At 42.6% G+C, this 19,345-nt stretch overlaps 1 protein-coding gene, 1 long non-coding RNA gene and 1 other non-coding gene across 8 annotated transcripts in view; 1 reads left to right on the top strand and 2 right to left on the bottom strand.

The window, feature by feature from the left end:
- Positions 1–19,345, bottom strand: part of LOC121655250 (LIM domain-binding protein 3-like) — a 100,520-nt gene that overhangs the window by 70,283 nt on the left and 10,892 nt on the right. The window lies entirely within an intron of this gene.
- Positions 359–18,736, bottom strand: LOC121655261. Its single transcript, XR_006013117.1, has 3 exons — positions 18,327–18,736; positions 13,012–13,014; positions 359–371 (listed from the first exon to the last, which is right to left on the bottom strand). It is a non-coding gene; the product is annotated as an uncharacterized LOC121655261 (long non-coding RNA).
- Positions 9,819–9,892, top strand: trnat-cgu. Its single transcript has one exon. It is a non-coding gene; the product is annotated as a tRNA-Thr (tRNA).

Genomic DNA, 19,345 nt, shown 5'->3' with positions numbered 1-19,345 from the left:
TTTTAAGAAGTTAAACATTTACATATTTATTAATATTTTATTATACATATTATAATATAAAATATATATTTAAGTATAAAACATACATATTTATAAAATAACTCTTTCAGTTTTAAATTTCATTTTATGTATACAGTTATTATGTAAATGCTTATATATTTTATAAATGCCCAAACAACATATTAAAGATATTTTATTTATTATACATATTTTATATTATATTTAAATTATATTACATAATTTATTCATTTTACATATTTATAAACCAGCATATAAAACCAGCAAACATTAAATTCCAAGTATCTGGAAGAGAAAAATCCAGTATTCCTCATGATGATGATATTATCGGGGCCTTAGACAGAAAACAGGGTCTGTTAGCGTGCAGCACATTACCGACAGAAACATGGAGCGTGTGATTGTGTCACATGCTGACACGCGTGTCAAGGTTGCAGCTAAAATCAACACATGGAGACGTCTTCAGTGTCAGCTGTCAACATGGCAGGTAAACGTAGTAAAAGTCTTTTTCTCGAAGAGGAAACTAACTGAAGCAGGGAGTCAGGTGACTGGAAGGAGATCCAGAAGGGTGTTTTCTGTTGGGTCATCAGAGAGCGGAGACCTGGGGATTCTGCTCTCTGATGAGCAAAATGTGTCCTTATTTGCTGTAATTTTAAGTTGAAATTCATTTTTTTCGTAAAAACATGTTCATAAACAGCGAAAATGTCCGTATATTTCCTCTCCCCTTGTTCCAGCTGTCCCTAATTTGCAGGTAAATATCTGAGCTGTGCAAACTCAGAGGTAAGAACAAATAGCAAATACAATGCAGAAAATAAATAATAGTAATAAAAATGTGCCCTGAAACCTGTTTGTCTTCATGTTTAAAGTGGTAACGTGGTTATAGATGATCACACGGTGAGATTCAGATCATATAAAAGCAGCTTTATGTGCAGACCTGGACAGCAGCCTGCAGTCTGGTCGTGGTCTCGTGGCTTAAGAGGAAAGCGGTTCACCGTAAAATAAATGTTCATCTCACTTTAGATCCTGAACTTTCTACAGCTTGTGAAGCAGGTGACCTGCTGCTGCATCCAGTCGCCTCCAGCATCACTAGAGATGCAGCGATGATGATGGAGCGAGTGGATCTGAGGGAATAATGAGAAATATGTTATTAATATCAGAGGGGCAATGCAAAAAATATTAATATGGGGGCGGCATGGCGGTTAGAGGTGTTATTAACCAGGTCAGCGAGATTACTAACCAGGAGGTCAGCTAGGTTATTAACCAGGAGGTTAGTGGTGTTATTAACCAGGAGGTCAGCGAGGTTATTAACCAGGAGGTCAGAGGTGTTATTAACCAGGTCAGCAAGGTTACTAACCAGGAGGTCAGCAAGGTTACTAACAAGGAGTTCAGTGGTGTTATTAACCAGGAGGTCAGCGAGGTTATTAACCAGGAGGTCAGCGAGGTTATTAACCAGGAGGTCAGAGGTGTTATTAACCAGGAGGTCAGCGAGGTTACTAACAAGGAGGTCAGAGGTGTTACTAACCAGGAGGTCAGCGAGGTTATTAACCAGGAGGTTAGTGGTGTTATTAACCAGGAGATCAGCGAGGTTATTAACCAGGAGGTCAGAGGTGTTACTAACCAGGAGGTCAGCGAGGTTATTAACCAGGAGGTTAGTGGTGTTATTAACCAGGAGATCAGCGAGGTTATTAACCAGGAGGTCAGAGGTGTTATTAACCAGGAGGTCAGCGAGGTTACTAACAAGGAGGTCAGAGGTGTTACTAACCAGGAGGTCAGCTAGGTTATTAACCAGGAGGTTAGTGGTGTTATTAACCAGGAGGTCAGCGAGGTTATTAACCAGGAGATCAGCGGGGTTATTAACCAGGAGGTCAGAGGTGTTATTAACCAGGAGGTCAGCGAGGTTACTAACAAGGAGGTCAGAGGTGTTACTAACCAGGAGGTCAGCGAGGTTATTAACCAGGAGGTTAGTGGTGTTATTAACCAGGAGGTCAGCGTGGTTATTAACAAGGAGGTCAGAGGTGTTATTAACCAGGAGGTCAGCGAGGATATTAACCAGGAGGTCAGAGGTGTTATTAACAATAATATGAATATGACCTGTTATGATTGCTAATGTTGTTTCGTCGGATACATGTTTACATTTGTGTGTATGTGAGTTGCAGCAGATGTTATGTTGTGGATTAGCCGTTAGCTATGTACTGTAGCTGCTAACTTCCGGTTCCGCGTACTTCCTACGTTGTGTGCCGTAATGATGTCAATAACCTGTTACGTGATAAGAGATTGTGACCAGTACATCCCCTTTTTGTTGTATTCCAGAAACTGCCTAAAACAGCCTACCCTGTTTATCCTGCCTGTCCCGGCTGCATGTACATGCTGTTCACCTGCGTGCCTACGGCTGTAATAAAGTGTCAAACCTTCTTGGACGACTCGTCAGCTTTCTAACCGAAGCCCTGCACCCGGCGGTAAGATTCCGGAATCAGCAACCGGGGGTCGTAACTTCCCCACAAGGAGGTCAGCGAGGATATTAACCAGGAGGTCAGAGGTGTTATTAACCAGGAGGTCAGTGGTGTTATTAACAAGGAGGTCAGAGGTGTTATTAACCAGGAGGTCAGAGGTGTTATTAACAAGGAGGTCAGAGGTGTTATTAACCAGGAGGTCAGAGGTGTTATTAACCAGGAGGTCAGTGGTGTTATTAACAAGGAGGTCAGAGGTGTTATTAACCAGGAGGTCAGAGGTGTTATTAACAAGGAGGTCAGAGGTGTTATTAACCAGGAGGTCAGAGGTGTTATTAACCAGGAGGTCAGCGTGGTTATTAACCAGGAGGTCAGAGGTGTTATTAACCAGGAGGTCAGCGTGGTTATTAACCAGGAGGTCAGAGGTGTTATTAACCAGGAGGTCAGCGTGGTTATTAACCAGGAGGTCAGAGGTGTTATTAACCAGGAGGTCAGCGAGGATATTAACCAGGAGGTCAGTGGTGTTATTAACCAGGAGGTCAGTGGTGTTATTAACAAGGAGGTCAGAGGTGTTATTAACAAGAAGGTCAGAGGTGTTATTAACCAGTAGGTCAGAGGTGTTATTAACCAGGAGGTCAGCGAGGATATTAACCAGGAGGTCAGTGGTGTTATTAACCAGGAGGTCAGTGGTGTTATTAACCAGGAGGTCAGCGTGGTTATTAACCAGGAGGTCAGAGGTGTTATTAACCAGGAGGTCAGCGTGGTTATTAACCAGGAGGTCAGAGGTGTTATTAACCAGGAGGTCAGCGAGGATATTAACCAGGAGGTCAGTGGTGTTATTAACCAGGAGGTCAGTGGTGTTATTAACCAGGAGGTCAGAGGTGTTATTAACAAGGAGGTCAGCGAGGATATTAACCAGGAGGTCAGTGGTGTTATTAACCAGGAGGTCAGCGAGGATATTAACCAGGAGGTCAGTGGTGTTATTAACCAGGAGGTCAGCGTGGTTATTAACCAGGAGGTCAGAGGTGTTATTAACCAGGAGGTCAGCGTGGTTATTAACCAGGAGGTCAGAGGTGTTATTAACCAGGAGGTCAGCGAGGATATTAACCAGGAGGTCAGTGGTGTTATTAACCAGGAGGTCAGTGGTGTTATTAACCAGGAGGTCAGTGGTGTTATTAACAAGGAGGTCAGAGGTGTTATTAACAAGAAGGTCAGAGGTGTTATTAACCAGTAGGTCAGAGGTGTTATTAACCAGGAGGTCAGCGAGGATATTAACCAGGAGGTCAGTGGTGTTATTAACCAGGAGGTCAGTGGTGTTATTAACAAGGAGGTCAGAGGTGTTATTAACAAGAAGGTCAGAGGTGTTATTAACCACGAGGTCAGTGGTGTTATTAACCAGGAGGTCAGAGGTGTTATTAACAAGAAGGTCAGAGGTGTTATTAACCAGGAGGTCAGTGGTGTTATTAACCAGGAGGTCAGTGGTGTTATTAACCAGGAGGTCAGTGGTGTTATTAACCAGGAGGTCAGAGGTGTTATTAACCAGGAGGTCAGAGGTGTTATTAACCAGGAGGGCAGTGGTGTTATTAACCAGGAGGTCAGAGGTGTTATTAACCAGGAGGTTAGTGGTGTTATTAACCACGAGGTCAGAGGTGTTATTAACCAGGAGGTTAGTGGTGTTATTAACCAGGAGGTCAGAGGTGTTATTAACCAGGAGGTTAGTGGTGTTATTAACCAGGAGGTCAGAGGTGTTATTAACCAGGAGGTTAGTGGTGTTATTAACCACGAGGTCAGAGGTGTTATTAACCAGGAGGTTAGTGGTGTTATTAACCAGGAGGTCAGAGGTGTTATTAACCAGGAGGTCAGTGGTGTTATTAACCACGAGGTCAGTGGTGTTATTAACCAGGAGGTCAGTGGTGTTATTAACCAGGAGGTCAGAGGTGTTATTAACCACGAGGTCAGTGGTGTTATTAACCAGGAGGTCAGTGGTGTTATTAACCACGAGGTCAGTGGTGTTATTAACCAGGAGGTCAGTGGTGTTATTAACCACGAGGTCAGAGGTGTTATTAACCAGGAGGTTAGTGGTGTTATTAACCAGGAGGTCAGAGGTGTTATTAACCAGGAGGTCAGTGGTGTTATTAACCAGGAGGTCAGAGGTGTTATTAACCAGGAGATCAGTGGTGTTATTAACCAGGAGGTTAGTGGTGTTATTAACCAGGAGGTCAGAGGTGTTATTAACCAGGAGGTTAGTGGTGTTATTAACCACGAGGTCAGAGGTGTTATTAACCAGGAGGTTAGTGGTGTTATTAACCAGGAGGTCAGTGGTGTTATTAACCAGGAGGTCAGTGGTGTTATTAACCAGGAGGTTAGTGGTGTTATTAACCAGGAGGTCAGAGGTGTTATTAACCAGGAGGTTAGTGGTGTTATTAACCAGGAGGTCAGAGGTGTTATTAACCAGGAGGTCAGTGGTGTTATTAACCACGAGGTCAGTGGTGTTATTAACCAGGAGGTCAGTGGTGTTATTAACCACGAGGTCAGAGGTGTTATTAACCAGGAGGTTAGTGGTGTTATTAACCAGGAGGTCAGAGGTGTTATTAACCAGGAGGTCAGTGGTGTTATTAACCAGGAGGTCAGAGGTGTTATTAACCAGGAGATCAGTGGTGTTATTAACCAGGAGGTTAGTGGTGTTATTAACCAGGAGGTCAGTGGTTTTATTAACCCTCTGATGCATTATTTCTAAAAAGAATGCAACTTTTTTTTACATAAATAAAAATTATAAAAAATTTTATAGAAAAATAATTAAATAAAACAGCATTTCTCTGCAGGATTAATAAATTTAAGTTCTTTCAATTTCATTCATTTCATGAGTCTTATTTATTTGTATCTATTCTATGAAAATATTCCTAAAATAGTATTCTATCATATTTATATAATATAGCATTTTCTTTTCCTCTTTGTTTCTGTGTGAAATTACATAATGACAGTGTATAAAACTTTATTTATTTATTCTTTGGTGAGTTGCAGCATCCTCACTCCTCATAGACTAGAAAACAGCGTCTAAATAGATGTGCATGAAAGGGTTAATCTCCCAATAAAGGCAGTCATTCTGATAAAAAGCCACCGTTGTGGGAGCTGCAGGTGACCCAGACATTTACGGAGGATGTGTCTGACGTCGGTCACATGGATGAGTTCAGGAAGACCAGAAATAGAAATAAATCCATCTTCATCTTCTTCATGAATAAATTAAATGAATGAAAAATAGTTTAATTTTCCCCTGAGGGAAATTCTTATCTACAATATCTTATTTATTTTAAGATAAGGATTTTTGGGAAGATGTTCTGAGTTTTCCTGGATGAAGACTTTTGTAAATAATTGTAAAAGTTTGTAAGAAGGTTGTGAACACGAGGAACATACAGGCTCAATGGCGAGAACAATGACTTCTGGACTTCTCCTTCTTCTATCTTCACCTGTGCTCAAACGTGTGACCTTTCACTCCTTCTGGCGTCTCATTGACACAAATGTTCGTGCCGGGCGTTAAAACCCGGAACAGCTGTCCACACACATCTAAGCTCTGCCTGGTCCTGCTCGACTTCTCCTCCACCACATTTCTATTTCCATCCACGGGAGCTATTTCAGCTCCAAGACCAGGCGCTCTGACAGCTACACCTGCAGGAGGAGGAGGAAGGAGGAAGATAAGGAGGAGCTTCCCTGTGGCATACAGCAGCGTTCGGCTGTAATGTGGAGATCAGGGCCGCTGCTAGCCATGTGGGTGCCCTGAGCACGACTGCTCTGTGGTGCCCCCTTTTTTATTATCTCTTATATAATGATGCATCCTGTGATGTTTAGGGTTCATTTTTGAGATTTTCACCAGTAAGATCAGCTTCTGTGTAAAATGCTACAGCGTTAAATAAAATATGATGACATCTTTATCGTACGTTGATGAAACTGCAAATCAAAAAAACAACAAAGCCGAGGAGAGAAGAATTAAAAAGATCACAAAAAGAAAGAAACAGAAAAAAGTCATCCACATGTTTAAAACGGAGGAAGAAGTACAAAACTGAGTTCTACCGTTTCTCCAAAATTCAGGATTCAATCACATATAAATATAAATATAAATATAAATATAAATATAAATATAAATATAAATATAAATATAAATATAAATATAAATATCTTAACTACCTATCCTCCTATCTCCAAAAGTATCATTTTTCAAAAAATGAAAAAAACTGTATGGTTTGGTAATAACTGGACATAATGTCATCAAACTTGGTTTTGTGTTTTAATCATATATCTTTGGTTCAATATTTATAAAACAACAGACAGACATAAAGGGTGACCAATAGTACTGATTTATGAAGGAAAACAAAAATCATGAATTTTGGACATAGGAGGTTTTTGCCCGACAGCAACGTTATACATGTTTACTTAGTTATTGATATAGAATATATGACACATATATAGGCAAGGCAAGGCAAGGCAGTTTATTTGTATAGCACATTTCATGTACAGGACAATTCAAAGTGCTTTACATAAAACAAAGATATTACAGATATTTAGAAATAGTAAAAGGCATCAACACATAATCAACACATAATCACAATAAAATAATAAATTACATTAAAATTATTAAAAGCAAGATAAGTTAAAAAAAAGTTACCGTGCAGATTTCATGCATAGGCGCATGAGAAAAGAAATGTTTTTAACCTGGATTTAAAAATGTCTACATTTGGGGAAAGTTTAATCTCCACTGGCAGTTTGTTCCATTTGTTTGCAGCATAACAGCTAAATGCTGCTTCTCCATGTTTAGTCTGGACTCAGGTCTGGACTCTGGTCTGGACTAGCTGAACAGAGTCTTTGGATCTAAGAGCTCTGCTAGGTTTATATTCTCTGAACATATCACAGATGTATTCTGGGCCTAAACCATTCTGGGATTTGTAAACAAGCAGAAGGGTTTTAAAATCTATTCTGTGACTGACTGGAAACCAGTGTAAAGATTTCAAAACTGGTGTGATGTGTTCAGATCTCTTAGTCCTGGTTAAAACTCCAGCAGCAGCGTTCTGGATGAGCTGCAGATGTTTAATGCTCTTTTTAGGAAGTCCTGTTAAAAGACCATTACAGTAATCCGGCCTACTGGAGATGAATGCATGGATGAGTTTCTCTTGGTCTTTCTGGGAGACTAAACTTTTAATTCTGTTGATGGTAAAAATCTTCTTAGTGAAGCTTTGATGTGGCAGCTGAAAGTCAGATCTGAGTCTATCAACACTCCCAGGTTACGAACTTGGTTGGTGATTTTAAGAGCCCGAGTCTCCAGGTGTTTGCCAATGCTGACCCTCTTCTCTTTGCTACCAAACACAATAATCTCAGTTTTGTCTTCATTTAACTGTAGGAAATTCTCCCTCATCCAGGTGTTTATTTGCTCCAGACACTGACACATTAAGTCTATTGGACTGCAGTCATCTGGTGACAGAGACACATAAAGTTGTGTATCATCTGCATAACTTTGATAACTAATGCTATAGTTCTGTAATATTTGACCCAAAGGGAGCATATACAAGTTGAACAGAAGAGGTCCAAGGACTGACCCCTGGGGGACTCCACAAGTCATGGCCACTCGCTCGGATTCATAGCTGCCGATCGTAACAAAATAACTCCGGCCTTCTAAATAGGACCTGAACCAGTTAAGGACCGCTCCAGAAAGTCCAACCCAGTTTTCCAGCCTATGCAACAGGATTCTGTGATCTACAGTATCAAACGCAGCACTGAGATCCAACAGAACCAGGACTGATACTTGACCAGAATCAGTATTCAACCTAATGTCATTTAACACTTTGACCAGAGCTGTTTCAGTGCTGTGATGAGGTCGGAAGCCGGACTGAAATTTATCAAGATTTCCACTTTCATTTAAAAAGTCATGAAGCTGGTGAAATACAACTTTTTCAATAATCTTGGAAATAAAAGAGGTTAGCGACGGTCTACAGTTGTTCATTATAGAGGCGTCTAGAGTCCTTTTCTTTAGGAGGCTTAATAGCAGCTATCTTTAGTGACTTGGGAAAAATGCCTGATGCCAGTGAGCTGTTAACTATCAGTAGGAGACCACTTTCTACTGAGGTAAAAACTGGTTTTAAAAAGTCGGATGGTATCATGTCCAGAGTGCATGTTGTTGATTTCAAATGCCAAACTGTTTCTTGTAGGACTTTTAAATTCACCATTTTAAATTGCGACATGACAGCAGAATTGTTTCCAGGTTTTAGGCACAGACTAATTTTCTTGTTTGACTGTGTGGAATTAATATTTTGCCTAATTGTTTTAATTTTTTGGCTAAAAAAGTTGGTAAATTGGTTGCATTTCTCAGTGGAAAGGAGCTCAGGGCTTATCTGTTTAGGAGGATTAGTAAGTTTTTCAATCATAGCAAACAGAGAGAATTGTTGACATTCCTGTTAATCATTTCAGATAAATGCAGCTCTCTGGCCTTCACAGCTCATTGTTATAGTTACGCAGGCTTTGTTTGTACAGCTCATATAAGACAATTTATATCTATAATTTTCATATTATATCATTTATTCATACAGGTACATTTAAAATGTGAAAAACAAGAATTAATACATATTTATTCAGCTATAAATATATCATTTATTTATTTTTATATTATGTCAGTTTAGGTTTATTTATTTTTCTATTAATGCAATTAAACATTTTAGAGAAAAGTTTACTTTCTAAGTGGTGCATATTTTTATTTATATGTTTAAAATAAATAAATACATTTGTCTTCTTTATACTTTACGTCTTCCAGCTAGCAGTGATTAGACCATCTTCTTATTAATTACTTGTGGCTACAGCAGATTTGGGTCATTGGGGCCACGACCTCTGGGAAGGCCTCTGCTCCTCTGAGACCATCTGAATCCTCTGTGGATCTCATACTGCTGCCAGTTCTACCAGGATTAATGCCGGCAGGTGGACTCTTGGGGACTGCAGATAAGGGTTGACAGCAACCTGAAGGCAGCAACATCAACATGATGCTGCTTGTAATGGATGGAGGAGGCTTCAGAGAGCATGAGGGCGCAGAATGAGGGCTGGCTGGTCAGAGCTGAAGAAGCCATTTAGACCCTTCTGAACTCGTGTGCAGAGGCTTCAGTCCCTCATCAAAGCTCAGAAGTTCTGTGGAAACTGGAGAAGGCATGATAATGGTTGTGGATCACATGGTTCGGTCTGTCAACCACACCTGCTGCTGAACGCTGGGCCGTGTGTGTATCTCTTTAAAATGCCTTTAAAACCAACGGAAAACATTTTATCTGAAAGAAAACCAAGTTTCCATCACCTTGATGTCCGGTTGATGGTTGTTAGCTGTGACCACAGGGAGGCGCTGTAGCTTAGCTGGAGAAAGCGCCTGTCTCGTAAACAGAAGGTCCCGAGTTCAAATCCCAGCAGTGCCTCACCAGGTGAACTTTATATAATCTGACCGATTAAAACACATATGACAGTACTGATTAGGAGTTACATAACATGCCAAAGGTAAACCTATTTCTGATGAAGGTGCAACCCATGGCGGGCTTAGATTGCTCTCCCTCCAGTGGCTCCGATTCATTTTAGATTCTTGTTTATTTTTAAATGTCTTTATGGACACGTTCCACCTCATTTACACACACAAACCCCAGCAAACATCTTCCACTTGCCAACTAATTTCTTCCAGATAAACCAGGCAGAAACAAAAGATGACTGAATCTTTGAAGCTGCTTCTAAACGGTGGAAAAATCAACCGTTTTATATCCAAGCTGTAAAGATCACCGTCTATTACTTTGGCCTTCCCTTGGAGCTGAGGCACCCGGTGTGTCTTCTGCTGCATCCTGGTCCAGACAACTGCTGCTCTGGATGTTTTCTCTTCTTCAGACCATTCTCTGGAAACCCTGGAGATGGTTGTGGGTGGAAATCCCAGTAAATACTCAGCAAACATGTCCCTTAAATCCCCTTTCTTCTTCATTCTGATGCTCCGGTTGAACTTCAAGTCGTCTTCACCACGTCAACGTGACTACATGGTGCCATCTGATTGGCTGGTTGGATATTAGTGTGAACATGAAGTTGGACCGGTGGAGCTGATGAAGAGGACAGTGGGAGTATGTAGGATACTAAGAAGTGAACTTCTGATGAGCTGATTGTTTGACTGAACCCTGTTTACAGTGTTTCCTGTAGTTAATATGACCCACCACAGGTCAGGTAACTGCAGCAGGAACTTTTCTCCTGATGTCAGACGATGTGCAGCATCATCAGCCGTCCCGTTGCATCGAGTCAGAATTCTTCTCTGGCCTGTGTTTGCTGACTCCAGCTGGTTTCAGGGTCGCTCAGCCCCCAGCTCGCTGGGTGACAGGCGGCTGGATTAAACTGAACTAAAGAGTGTTTCACTCAGGAAGCTGCTCACTGAGCTCGAACAATGAAAGTTCTGTCCAGGCAGCAGAGTGGCCCACTTTCCCAGAGCATTCACACTGCCCCGCATGCACGTTATGTCCACATTTCCTAAACAGGCTGACAATAACAGTGGGACTGTCTTCAGTTTCATCACACAAACAGAAATCCTGCAGCCAACCAGAGTAACGAAACGCAGTGTGGCATCTAATATACATTAATACAGGTATGCATACATATGAGGTGCAGATTATAATATACAGATATTTACATAGATTATGATATACAGAATTAATTGCTATAAATATACTTTACAGGTTGTGTTATGGAGATTAAGGCGCAGAAGACGAGTGGAAATAAATAGATATATGAACATGAGCCATACAGACATAATGTACAGATATGAGGAGATGTGAACATACTAACAAGATGAAATACTATGGACATACAGATACGTGAGAAACTTGTAGTATTGAAGCTCAGGTTGTTCCCAGCCAGAAACCAGGTGACAAGGAGCAGCCAGCCATGAAGACTGCTGGCATCTCTGCAGAGCTTCATGTCTCCTGCAGCTCATTTTAAGTCTGATTTTATATCTGATTCTGCGTCTTCCAGTGGTTACTTCAGTTCTGTTTGTGGTTCTCCTGCTAACTTTGAATCTTTTTGAGGTTTTGAACATCTCTTCTGTCATCAGTTTTAGAGTAATTCTACATTTGTGTTTGTGGACACATTTTGTGTCAGATTATTTTATGTTTTTTCATCCGTTTATGATTTTTTTTTTTTTTTACTTATCTAACCTTTATTTAACCAGGAAGTCTTTCTGAAAGGGACCTGGCCGAGAAAGCCCACTGTGGACCTCCAGGACCAAAGCACAAAATAAGAAAACACACATCTACCCAGCAGTAGGGATTTTTAGTTAAACAGCAGCAGTCTGGAACGCACTTTCATTCATTCAGTTTCTGTAGCGCTTTGTCCAGTTAAGGGTCACGGGAAAGCTGAGCTTATTCCAGATAATATCCCAGCAATTAGCAGGCAAGAGTACACCTGGATAGGTACACCTGGACAGGTACACCTGGACAGGTACACCTGGACAGGAACACCTGGACAGGTCGCCAGTCCATCGCAGGGCCAACACAGCGAGACAAACAACCTCTCACACTCACTCCTAGGGAGGATTTAGAGAGACCAGCTAACCTAGCATCATGTTTTTGGATGGTGGGAGGAAGCTGGAGAACCCCTGTGAACATACATTATAAAAGTTATTTATTGGTATAAAGAAACTTCATATAACAGGAGTTTACCCAGGGTAGTTTTATAGACTGAAATTAACCACAGAGTGAAAAATTAGAGATAAAATAGGGAGCAATGATAAGCAGGAGGACACTGATGAAGCATGCATATAAATACCCAACGTCTACAACAGTGGTTCCCAGCCTGGGATCCCTGGATCCCCAAGAGGGTCCCCAACAGAGCCCAGGGGTCCCCGAAGCTTTGACTGTTCATAGCCAGTGTGATTTAAATGAAGACCATGTCCACACAAAGACCAGTTGAGGTGGATTTGCTTAAGTCTGGGTGTTTCATTCACATAGAACATAGTTTTTGGAGCCTGAAAACATTTTTTCAGTGTGAAAGAGAGCCTATCGTCCGTCATGATGGTTGGTGTTGCTTTATTGTCCTAAAAGAAGTCATGCCAGAGTATGGCCCAGCTCAGTAACCCCTCCAGTGTTGATTTAAAATGAAATCCATGAAGGTCGCCCTCAGCGTGCAGCACAGAGCAGCAGGATCAGGTTGGACAGGAAGTGACGCTTTCCTGCCCTGCAGAGGCAGAGCCGCGAATCTGGGCTGCAGCACACGCCGAGCAACCAGCAGCGACTCTGTAACAGGAGCAGAGCAACTGATAGGACGTGTGTGTTTGTGTGTGTTTGTGTGTGAGCCCTCAGGGGCTAAAAACAGCCGACTTCCTGTCAGCAGCTGCAGCCGCCTCGCTGCAGGCCCGTGTGAGTGCTGCTGGGCTGGCAGCAGCGATAAGGACGAGGAGATTATTCCACTCTCATCACCTTCAGTCCTGCTGGCCGAGATGCTCTTTCTGCTTATTTTCTGTCTGTTGCAGAAACGCTGCTTCTGTGGTTCTCTGATATCTGCAGTCACCTGATGTGACTTACTGAAGTCGTCTGACACCTTCATGCTGTCGTTTTAATCTCATTTAGCTTTTCTGTGCTGTTTTGCATCACTCTGTTGTCATTTTAAGTCATTTTGGAATAATCTTTCCTTCTGTCTTGTGTTCTTTTTGCATCAGTTTGTGGTCATTTTGCCGCTGCTCTATGTCTTACATCCTTTCCTTCCTTGTGAACTACCTCTCTGTTCTCCTTGTCTTCCATCCATGCATACACCACCAAGCTACCAGGGAAGTCATTGTAAATGTAATGTAGGCCTATTTGTATTGTAAAAGCCCAGCTATAGACGGACATTGCGAATTAGCCTTGGCTATAAATGTTATGGTGTGGTACATGTTTATTGTATACACGTGTCCCTTATCAAATAAACGAGGGAGAAAAAAAATCTCCAGACCAGTCTCATATCTCTGGAGTTCCTGGATGTCTTTGGGATCCCCCGATCAGACTTGTGCAGCTGTAACAAGGTGCAGGAGGACCAGGATCTCTTCGCTTCGTCAGCTCGCTGTGTTACAGCAGGAGTCGAGTTACCGACCGATCGGCTTTCACACAGCCCGTTAAACTTTACGAGAGCAGCTCGGAAACACTCAGCTGTTTCAGGACGACACAGACTGACAGCAGACAGAAGCTGAACCACAACACCACACATGAATATCTGCAGCGTGGGATGCACCAAATCACTTATCAAGCTCATTTATAGCTGAATCTGACAGAACTCACGTCCTTCAGCAAATTCAGATTCCTGAAGGTTAAATATATATTTCATATTTTATTAATCGGCACCAGATTTAACTAAGCTAACAGATCGGAGCCTCCTATTGGATCATTCCTGCAGGGTGATCATTATCATTATTTAACCCCAACTGATCAACCAGCAGCTTCTCATTTCTTAAACAACCGTGTAGAAAGACACATCTGTGGTCGTGGAAAAGATGTTAGTCTGTCTCAGAAGGGTCAGATCATCGGCATCAAGTAGAGAAAACATCTCAGGAGAAGCAGAAACTAGAACTGGGTTCAGAACTGTCCAACCATCATTAAAAACTGGAAGGATGGAGGGAACCATCGTTTTCCAGGAAGAAACGTGGTCAGAAAAACATCCTGAATGATGGTGATCAGTGATCACTTCAACGTTTGGTGGAGCCAGATGGAAGAAAAACAGCAGTAGAACTCAGGACCATGTTTAATAGTGAAAGTTAGAACATTTCCACATGAACAATGTGAAGGAACTCAAGGGACTGAACAGCTGTGGAGCCTGAAGAAAACCACTAACCAGTGAGGCTAACCGGAGAAAAAGGCTTCAGGTTGCTGCAGAAGCATAAAGACTGGACTCTGGAGCCATGGAAGAAGGTCATGTGGTCTGATGAGTCCAGGTCTACCCTGGTCCAGAGTGATGGAGCATCAGGGTAAGAAGAGAGGAGGATGAAGGGATGCAGCCATCATGCCTAGTGCTGCTGTACAAGCCTGTGGGGGCAGTCTATGATCTGGAGTTGCTGCAATGGGTCAGGTCTAGGTTCAGGTCTAGGTTCATGCCTAGGCTCAGCAACATTATGTGTCCAGAGAATGAGGTGAGTTGATTCCTGAATATCCTGAATGAGCAGGTTATTCCATCTTCCCTGAGGGCGCGGCTGTATTCCAGGATTCGTCATCACTACAAAGTCTTGGTGAAACATTAATTGTCTGAATCTGTCCTGAAAACAAAATGTCTGGATGTTGACTGGGATTAAAAAGGTTCCGCATCTAGGTGCATTTTTATATTAAAAAACAGGCAAATCAAAAATAACTAAATAGTAATAATAAATGTGAGTTTTAAGTCAGTGAATAAATGTTTTTATTTCCAGCAAACTGTCTGAAAATGAAAAGCAGTTAACTTTTATAAACAGACTCATCACTGGGACTATTCTATGAATGCTCTGCTGCTCTGTTGCAGAGTGGCTCAAACATCGAAGGCTTGGAGGAAAAACAGAAGAACAAAGACTTACACACATGCAGCTGATCGCATCTGATTCTGCCTCATCTGTGGTCAACCCCTCCTCTTCATCACTGCTTCCAACCACAGAGCTCAGAGGGATGATGGGAATAATCCATCGAGCGAGCACAGCTGCTGCCATCATGATGGCTGATTATCTCCTCATGGAGTCAGTGTGTTTGAGTTCTGTTTATTCCTGTTTCCATCATTAGATGTTGAAGTATTTTAGGATGAATGTGTAGACAGCTCAGAGCAGGCTGATGACTCATATCAGAGCATTTAGAGACGATTTAAACTTCATCAGACAGCAATTAACCACACAGATCCTCTGGAGGGTAGTAAGAAGATTAGGGAGGAAACGGTTATGGTAGGATTGCTTTGTGAGCTTCATTTAAAAATTTAAGGGCTCAATTTTCCCCAAAGAAAGGATGAGAAAAAGGTACAAAGCTGTTTTAGCCCTGAGTTGAGTCTGCAGGTCTCAGACTATCTAAGTCCAACGAAACCCACCGATCAACTTCACTCTGTTAGAAAACAGAAACAAATCTGATGCAGCAACACACTTAGTATAGGTAAAAAAAATACCCAGTAACATGATTACATGGCTCTGGAAGGTTCTCCAACCAGCAGAATACAGGTGAGGGTGCCAGCATTGGGTATAAAAGCAGTATTCCAACAAGGATGGGTCGCGATTCAACACTTTGGTCCAAACTCCATCTCAGTCATCAACAAGTTGAACAGACAGAGACAGATTGTAAAGAACTTTGGTCTTTTAGCATCTACAGAAAAGAACGTTGGGAAAAGATTCAGGGAGTCTGGAAACATCTGAGGCAGAAACCCTGGATTGATGGTCCACCGCTGCTTCCAGAACTGGAACCTGAAACTGGATTACACAAGGAGGAAGGCAGGTTTGAACTCTGGACACCAGCTCCTCTCAGATGGACAAGAAGACAGTGGACATGAAAAGGATCATCCAGGCTGTGATCAGACAAAGCTATGATGGTTTGGAGGACATCAGTGTCCATAGAGGGCTTTAACAGTCTGATGGTACCACTGATGCAGAGGCGGATGATGGTGCTTTGGACAGTGTTGTCGGAAAAAATACCCAAAGTTGGCGAAACTTTCTCCGGTAAAAGTTCGAGAGCTCTCACTTTTCAGTGAGAAGTATTCCCCTTCAGAGATGGGACTCATTCAGTCATCCACACATGTGTGTGTGATGCTGAGCTGTGTAGCATGAAGCCCATCAGAAAAACCCATATCCCGGCCACCCAGGGGGTGGTAACCTCATAAAATGTATGAGTTCGATTTTTAAGACACAATTAGATTGGAAGTCCTCATGAATTACGGTGTCACGGTATTAGGGGTGGATAAGAGGTGTGCAATTCCACATCGTTCACGAAAATACCAGTATATTTTTCACACCAGTAGATAATATTATAGTATTATATCACTTATTTCTGGCGCAATGACATGATTTAACAGCACCTCAACCCGTGCAGCACAGGCAGGCTCAGCTGAGCGAGTGAACGAGGAAACATGGCGGAACGACGCAGAGTGCGGCTGTACAGTATAATGTTGATTTCAGCTTCAAACAATAAAAATAATCTATTATATCAACAAAAAAACTGTGCTTATTGAAATAACGTTGCGGTAATTCGTCATGTCACTAAAGACTCTGCGCTTCTGCCGAATCTGAGCAAACACCGAAAGGAGACCTGCCGCCATTGCTGCCAGCTTTATCGAGCACTCTGACCTTCTAGTGAGTAAAAAAAGCGAGTAGCAACAAATCCAGCAACTTTTTTGGTTGTTACTGGAGACTGATGGAGACTTTAAAGTACGTTGCATTCTTATTCTGACCAGTGAGAAGAAGTGCTGCTGTAGGCCCCTCCCCCGTCCCAAAGCAAGTGTTGTGTTGAAATAAGTACCCCTGCTGTAAAACCATGAAACACACCATTTGGCAGGAGTGCTTATTTCAACGCAGCACCTGGTCTGTCAGCAGTCCCTCAACGGATACGGGGGTATCCAAAACACTCTATTAACCATTTAGTAGAAAAACATGTATTTATTTTGCTGTATGTCCCACACCAAGTCTGGGAAACGACGGAAGGATTTTCTGAGGCTGTGACTTATTGTCTGGACAGAGACATCAATATCGTCTGTGACATCATTAGTGAGATATTTAAGAAAAATATTGTGATATAATTTTGTGGCGATACACCCATGCAGCAGGTGGATGCATGAAAAATGAAGGGCAGGGATCAAGCCCAGACGTGGCTGCTTCAAGGCTGTAAAACCAGTCTGGACTTGGTTTCTGACTGGTGCATTTGCTGCCTGTATTCTGGAGTGCTGGGGAACAGTAAATGCTCTGGCTTGCACCTTGCTGAATGAAAGGCATTTTGAGTCTTTTCCTGGGACGTCTGTGGCTACAGCAGCAGCTCATTCTGAACTACTTCCAGCAGAAAATGATTGGAGCATTGTGAAAAGAAGAATCGGACAAGAACAACCACGGACTGTTGAGAAGCTGAAATCTGGACACAGATTCCTTTGAAACTAAAACAATCAGGATCATCGGTTGAACAATAAGTCTCATTAAGCTGATGGACCTGAGTTGGTTACATGTCAGAGAATGATAAGGAGCCCTGGTTGCTGATCTATGAGGAGGGGAACCAGAGCGAGGAGGAAAGTGAGAAGGCAGGAAACCTGAGAGGCAAAATCCAGGGCCAAAGACAGCAGCAAGGCTCAGCACTCAGTCCTGACTCACAAGTACGGTTCTTCTGTACGGATCTTTGCAAGGATAGCTTGTAGAGGTAAAACATCACTCTGGACTCCAGACTGTTATGACAGAAGTTTTTCCCATTACCTCCGTAGACTGTTCAGACCTTCCCAGTCTGAGGCAGAAACTGTGTCTGGACGGTGAAGAAGAAGCAGAAAATACGCTGATGTTTATCCTTCTGTGAATTTAAAGCTGGTGTTTGCAGGAAAGACTGCAGCTGTGGGGGAATGTCCGAGCAGTGGACGATGACGTGATGGAAGAGCAGAGGGGAAGCTCCTCATCAGCTGTTCCTGAACGAACCTCTCCCCACCATGTGTGTGTGAACAGCTGTTAAATGCCATCATATTGCTTTATACACTCATCCCTGTCGCACAAGGAAACCTGGAACGCTTGTTTGCAATGAGCCACATGATGTTTTTATGAAGAAAAATGGGCAGAATTTGGCTTTAACCAGATTCCCAGGTGACAGTTCACCACCTACCCTATCATTTGTTCCCATTTCTTTATTTTCATGTGTGAAACCAGCAAAGATCCGACAGTCTGACAGAAAACTGGATTTCAGCAACAAAGTGATTCCCAAACAGCGGGTAGCTGGAAACCTGGATTATCTCAGCGTGGAGGCAAAAACTGGACACGGGGAGGGCAAACGAGTCAGGACTAAAATCTATCTACAGCAGATCAACAGGATCTGAAATCCAGCAAAGACCTGAACCAGGACCTGAGAGATGCATCTGGACCTTCAGCTGATCCATCTACTGTTGGCCGAAACCTCATCAGACATGGTCTCCATGGAAACGTGGCTGTCAGGAAGCCGTTCGTAAGGAAGGCAAACAGGAAGGAAAGGCTGAGGTAGGACACATGACCCAAGAACTGGACCAAAGATCAGTGGGAACAGGTCTAATTAAGGGGCTGATCCTCCCCAGAACCCAGACTTCCACATTATCGAAGTAGTGTGTGGGATCATCTGTACATAGAACAGAACAGCTGTATATATTTTTCAAAATGATCTTGACCCACAGTTTGTATTTTGTTGGCCTGTTGATCCAACTGAACCATCTGGTTTATCCTGGTAGTGGAAACATGCCACAACATCCAGATTCACAGAGAAGAATCAGGAGCTGAATTCATTTTTCCTTCTTTCTGATTTAAAACGTCCAAATACGAAACACTAAAGTGGATCTTCACTCTCCACAGCTGGACGTAGACATTCAGAAAACCTCAAATGCAGATTTCTGAGCACCTTTCAGACCACCCTGCACCGGCACACGGAGACGGCGTCAGAGGTGGAGGACGTCAGCATCCCCAGAACAGAGCAGCCTGCAGGACGCTTTCTCTGGCTATTCAGAGACGAGGATCTGAAACCAACACCAGCTCCAGTTTTAGACCTGGAGCTCTGCTTTCAGGGGCCACCGGGGGCCGCAAACCTCACCACCCCACCCCACCCCCCACAGGCCTCTGCGTTACCAGCCAGAAAACAATCAGTGACATGCTGGAAACAAAACTCTTCAAATCTGAAACTGTTTAGGTTGCAGGTTCATCATCTTCCAGACCAATCCAGACTGGTCCAGACCAATCTAGACCAGAT

Source organism: Melanotaenia boesemani, chromosome 16 (genome assembly GCF_017639745.1).
Source record: "Melanotaenia boesemani isolate fMelBoe1 chromosome 16, fMelBoe1.pri, whole genome shotgun sequence".
In the NCBI taxonomy this organism is placed as follows: Eukaryota; Metazoa; Chordata; class Actinopteri; order Atheriniformes; family Melanotaeniidae; genus Melanotaenia; species Melanotaenia boesemani.
Note: the sequence above shows the minus strand (reverse complement) of the source record. Positions and strands in the feature narration are given on the sequence as shown.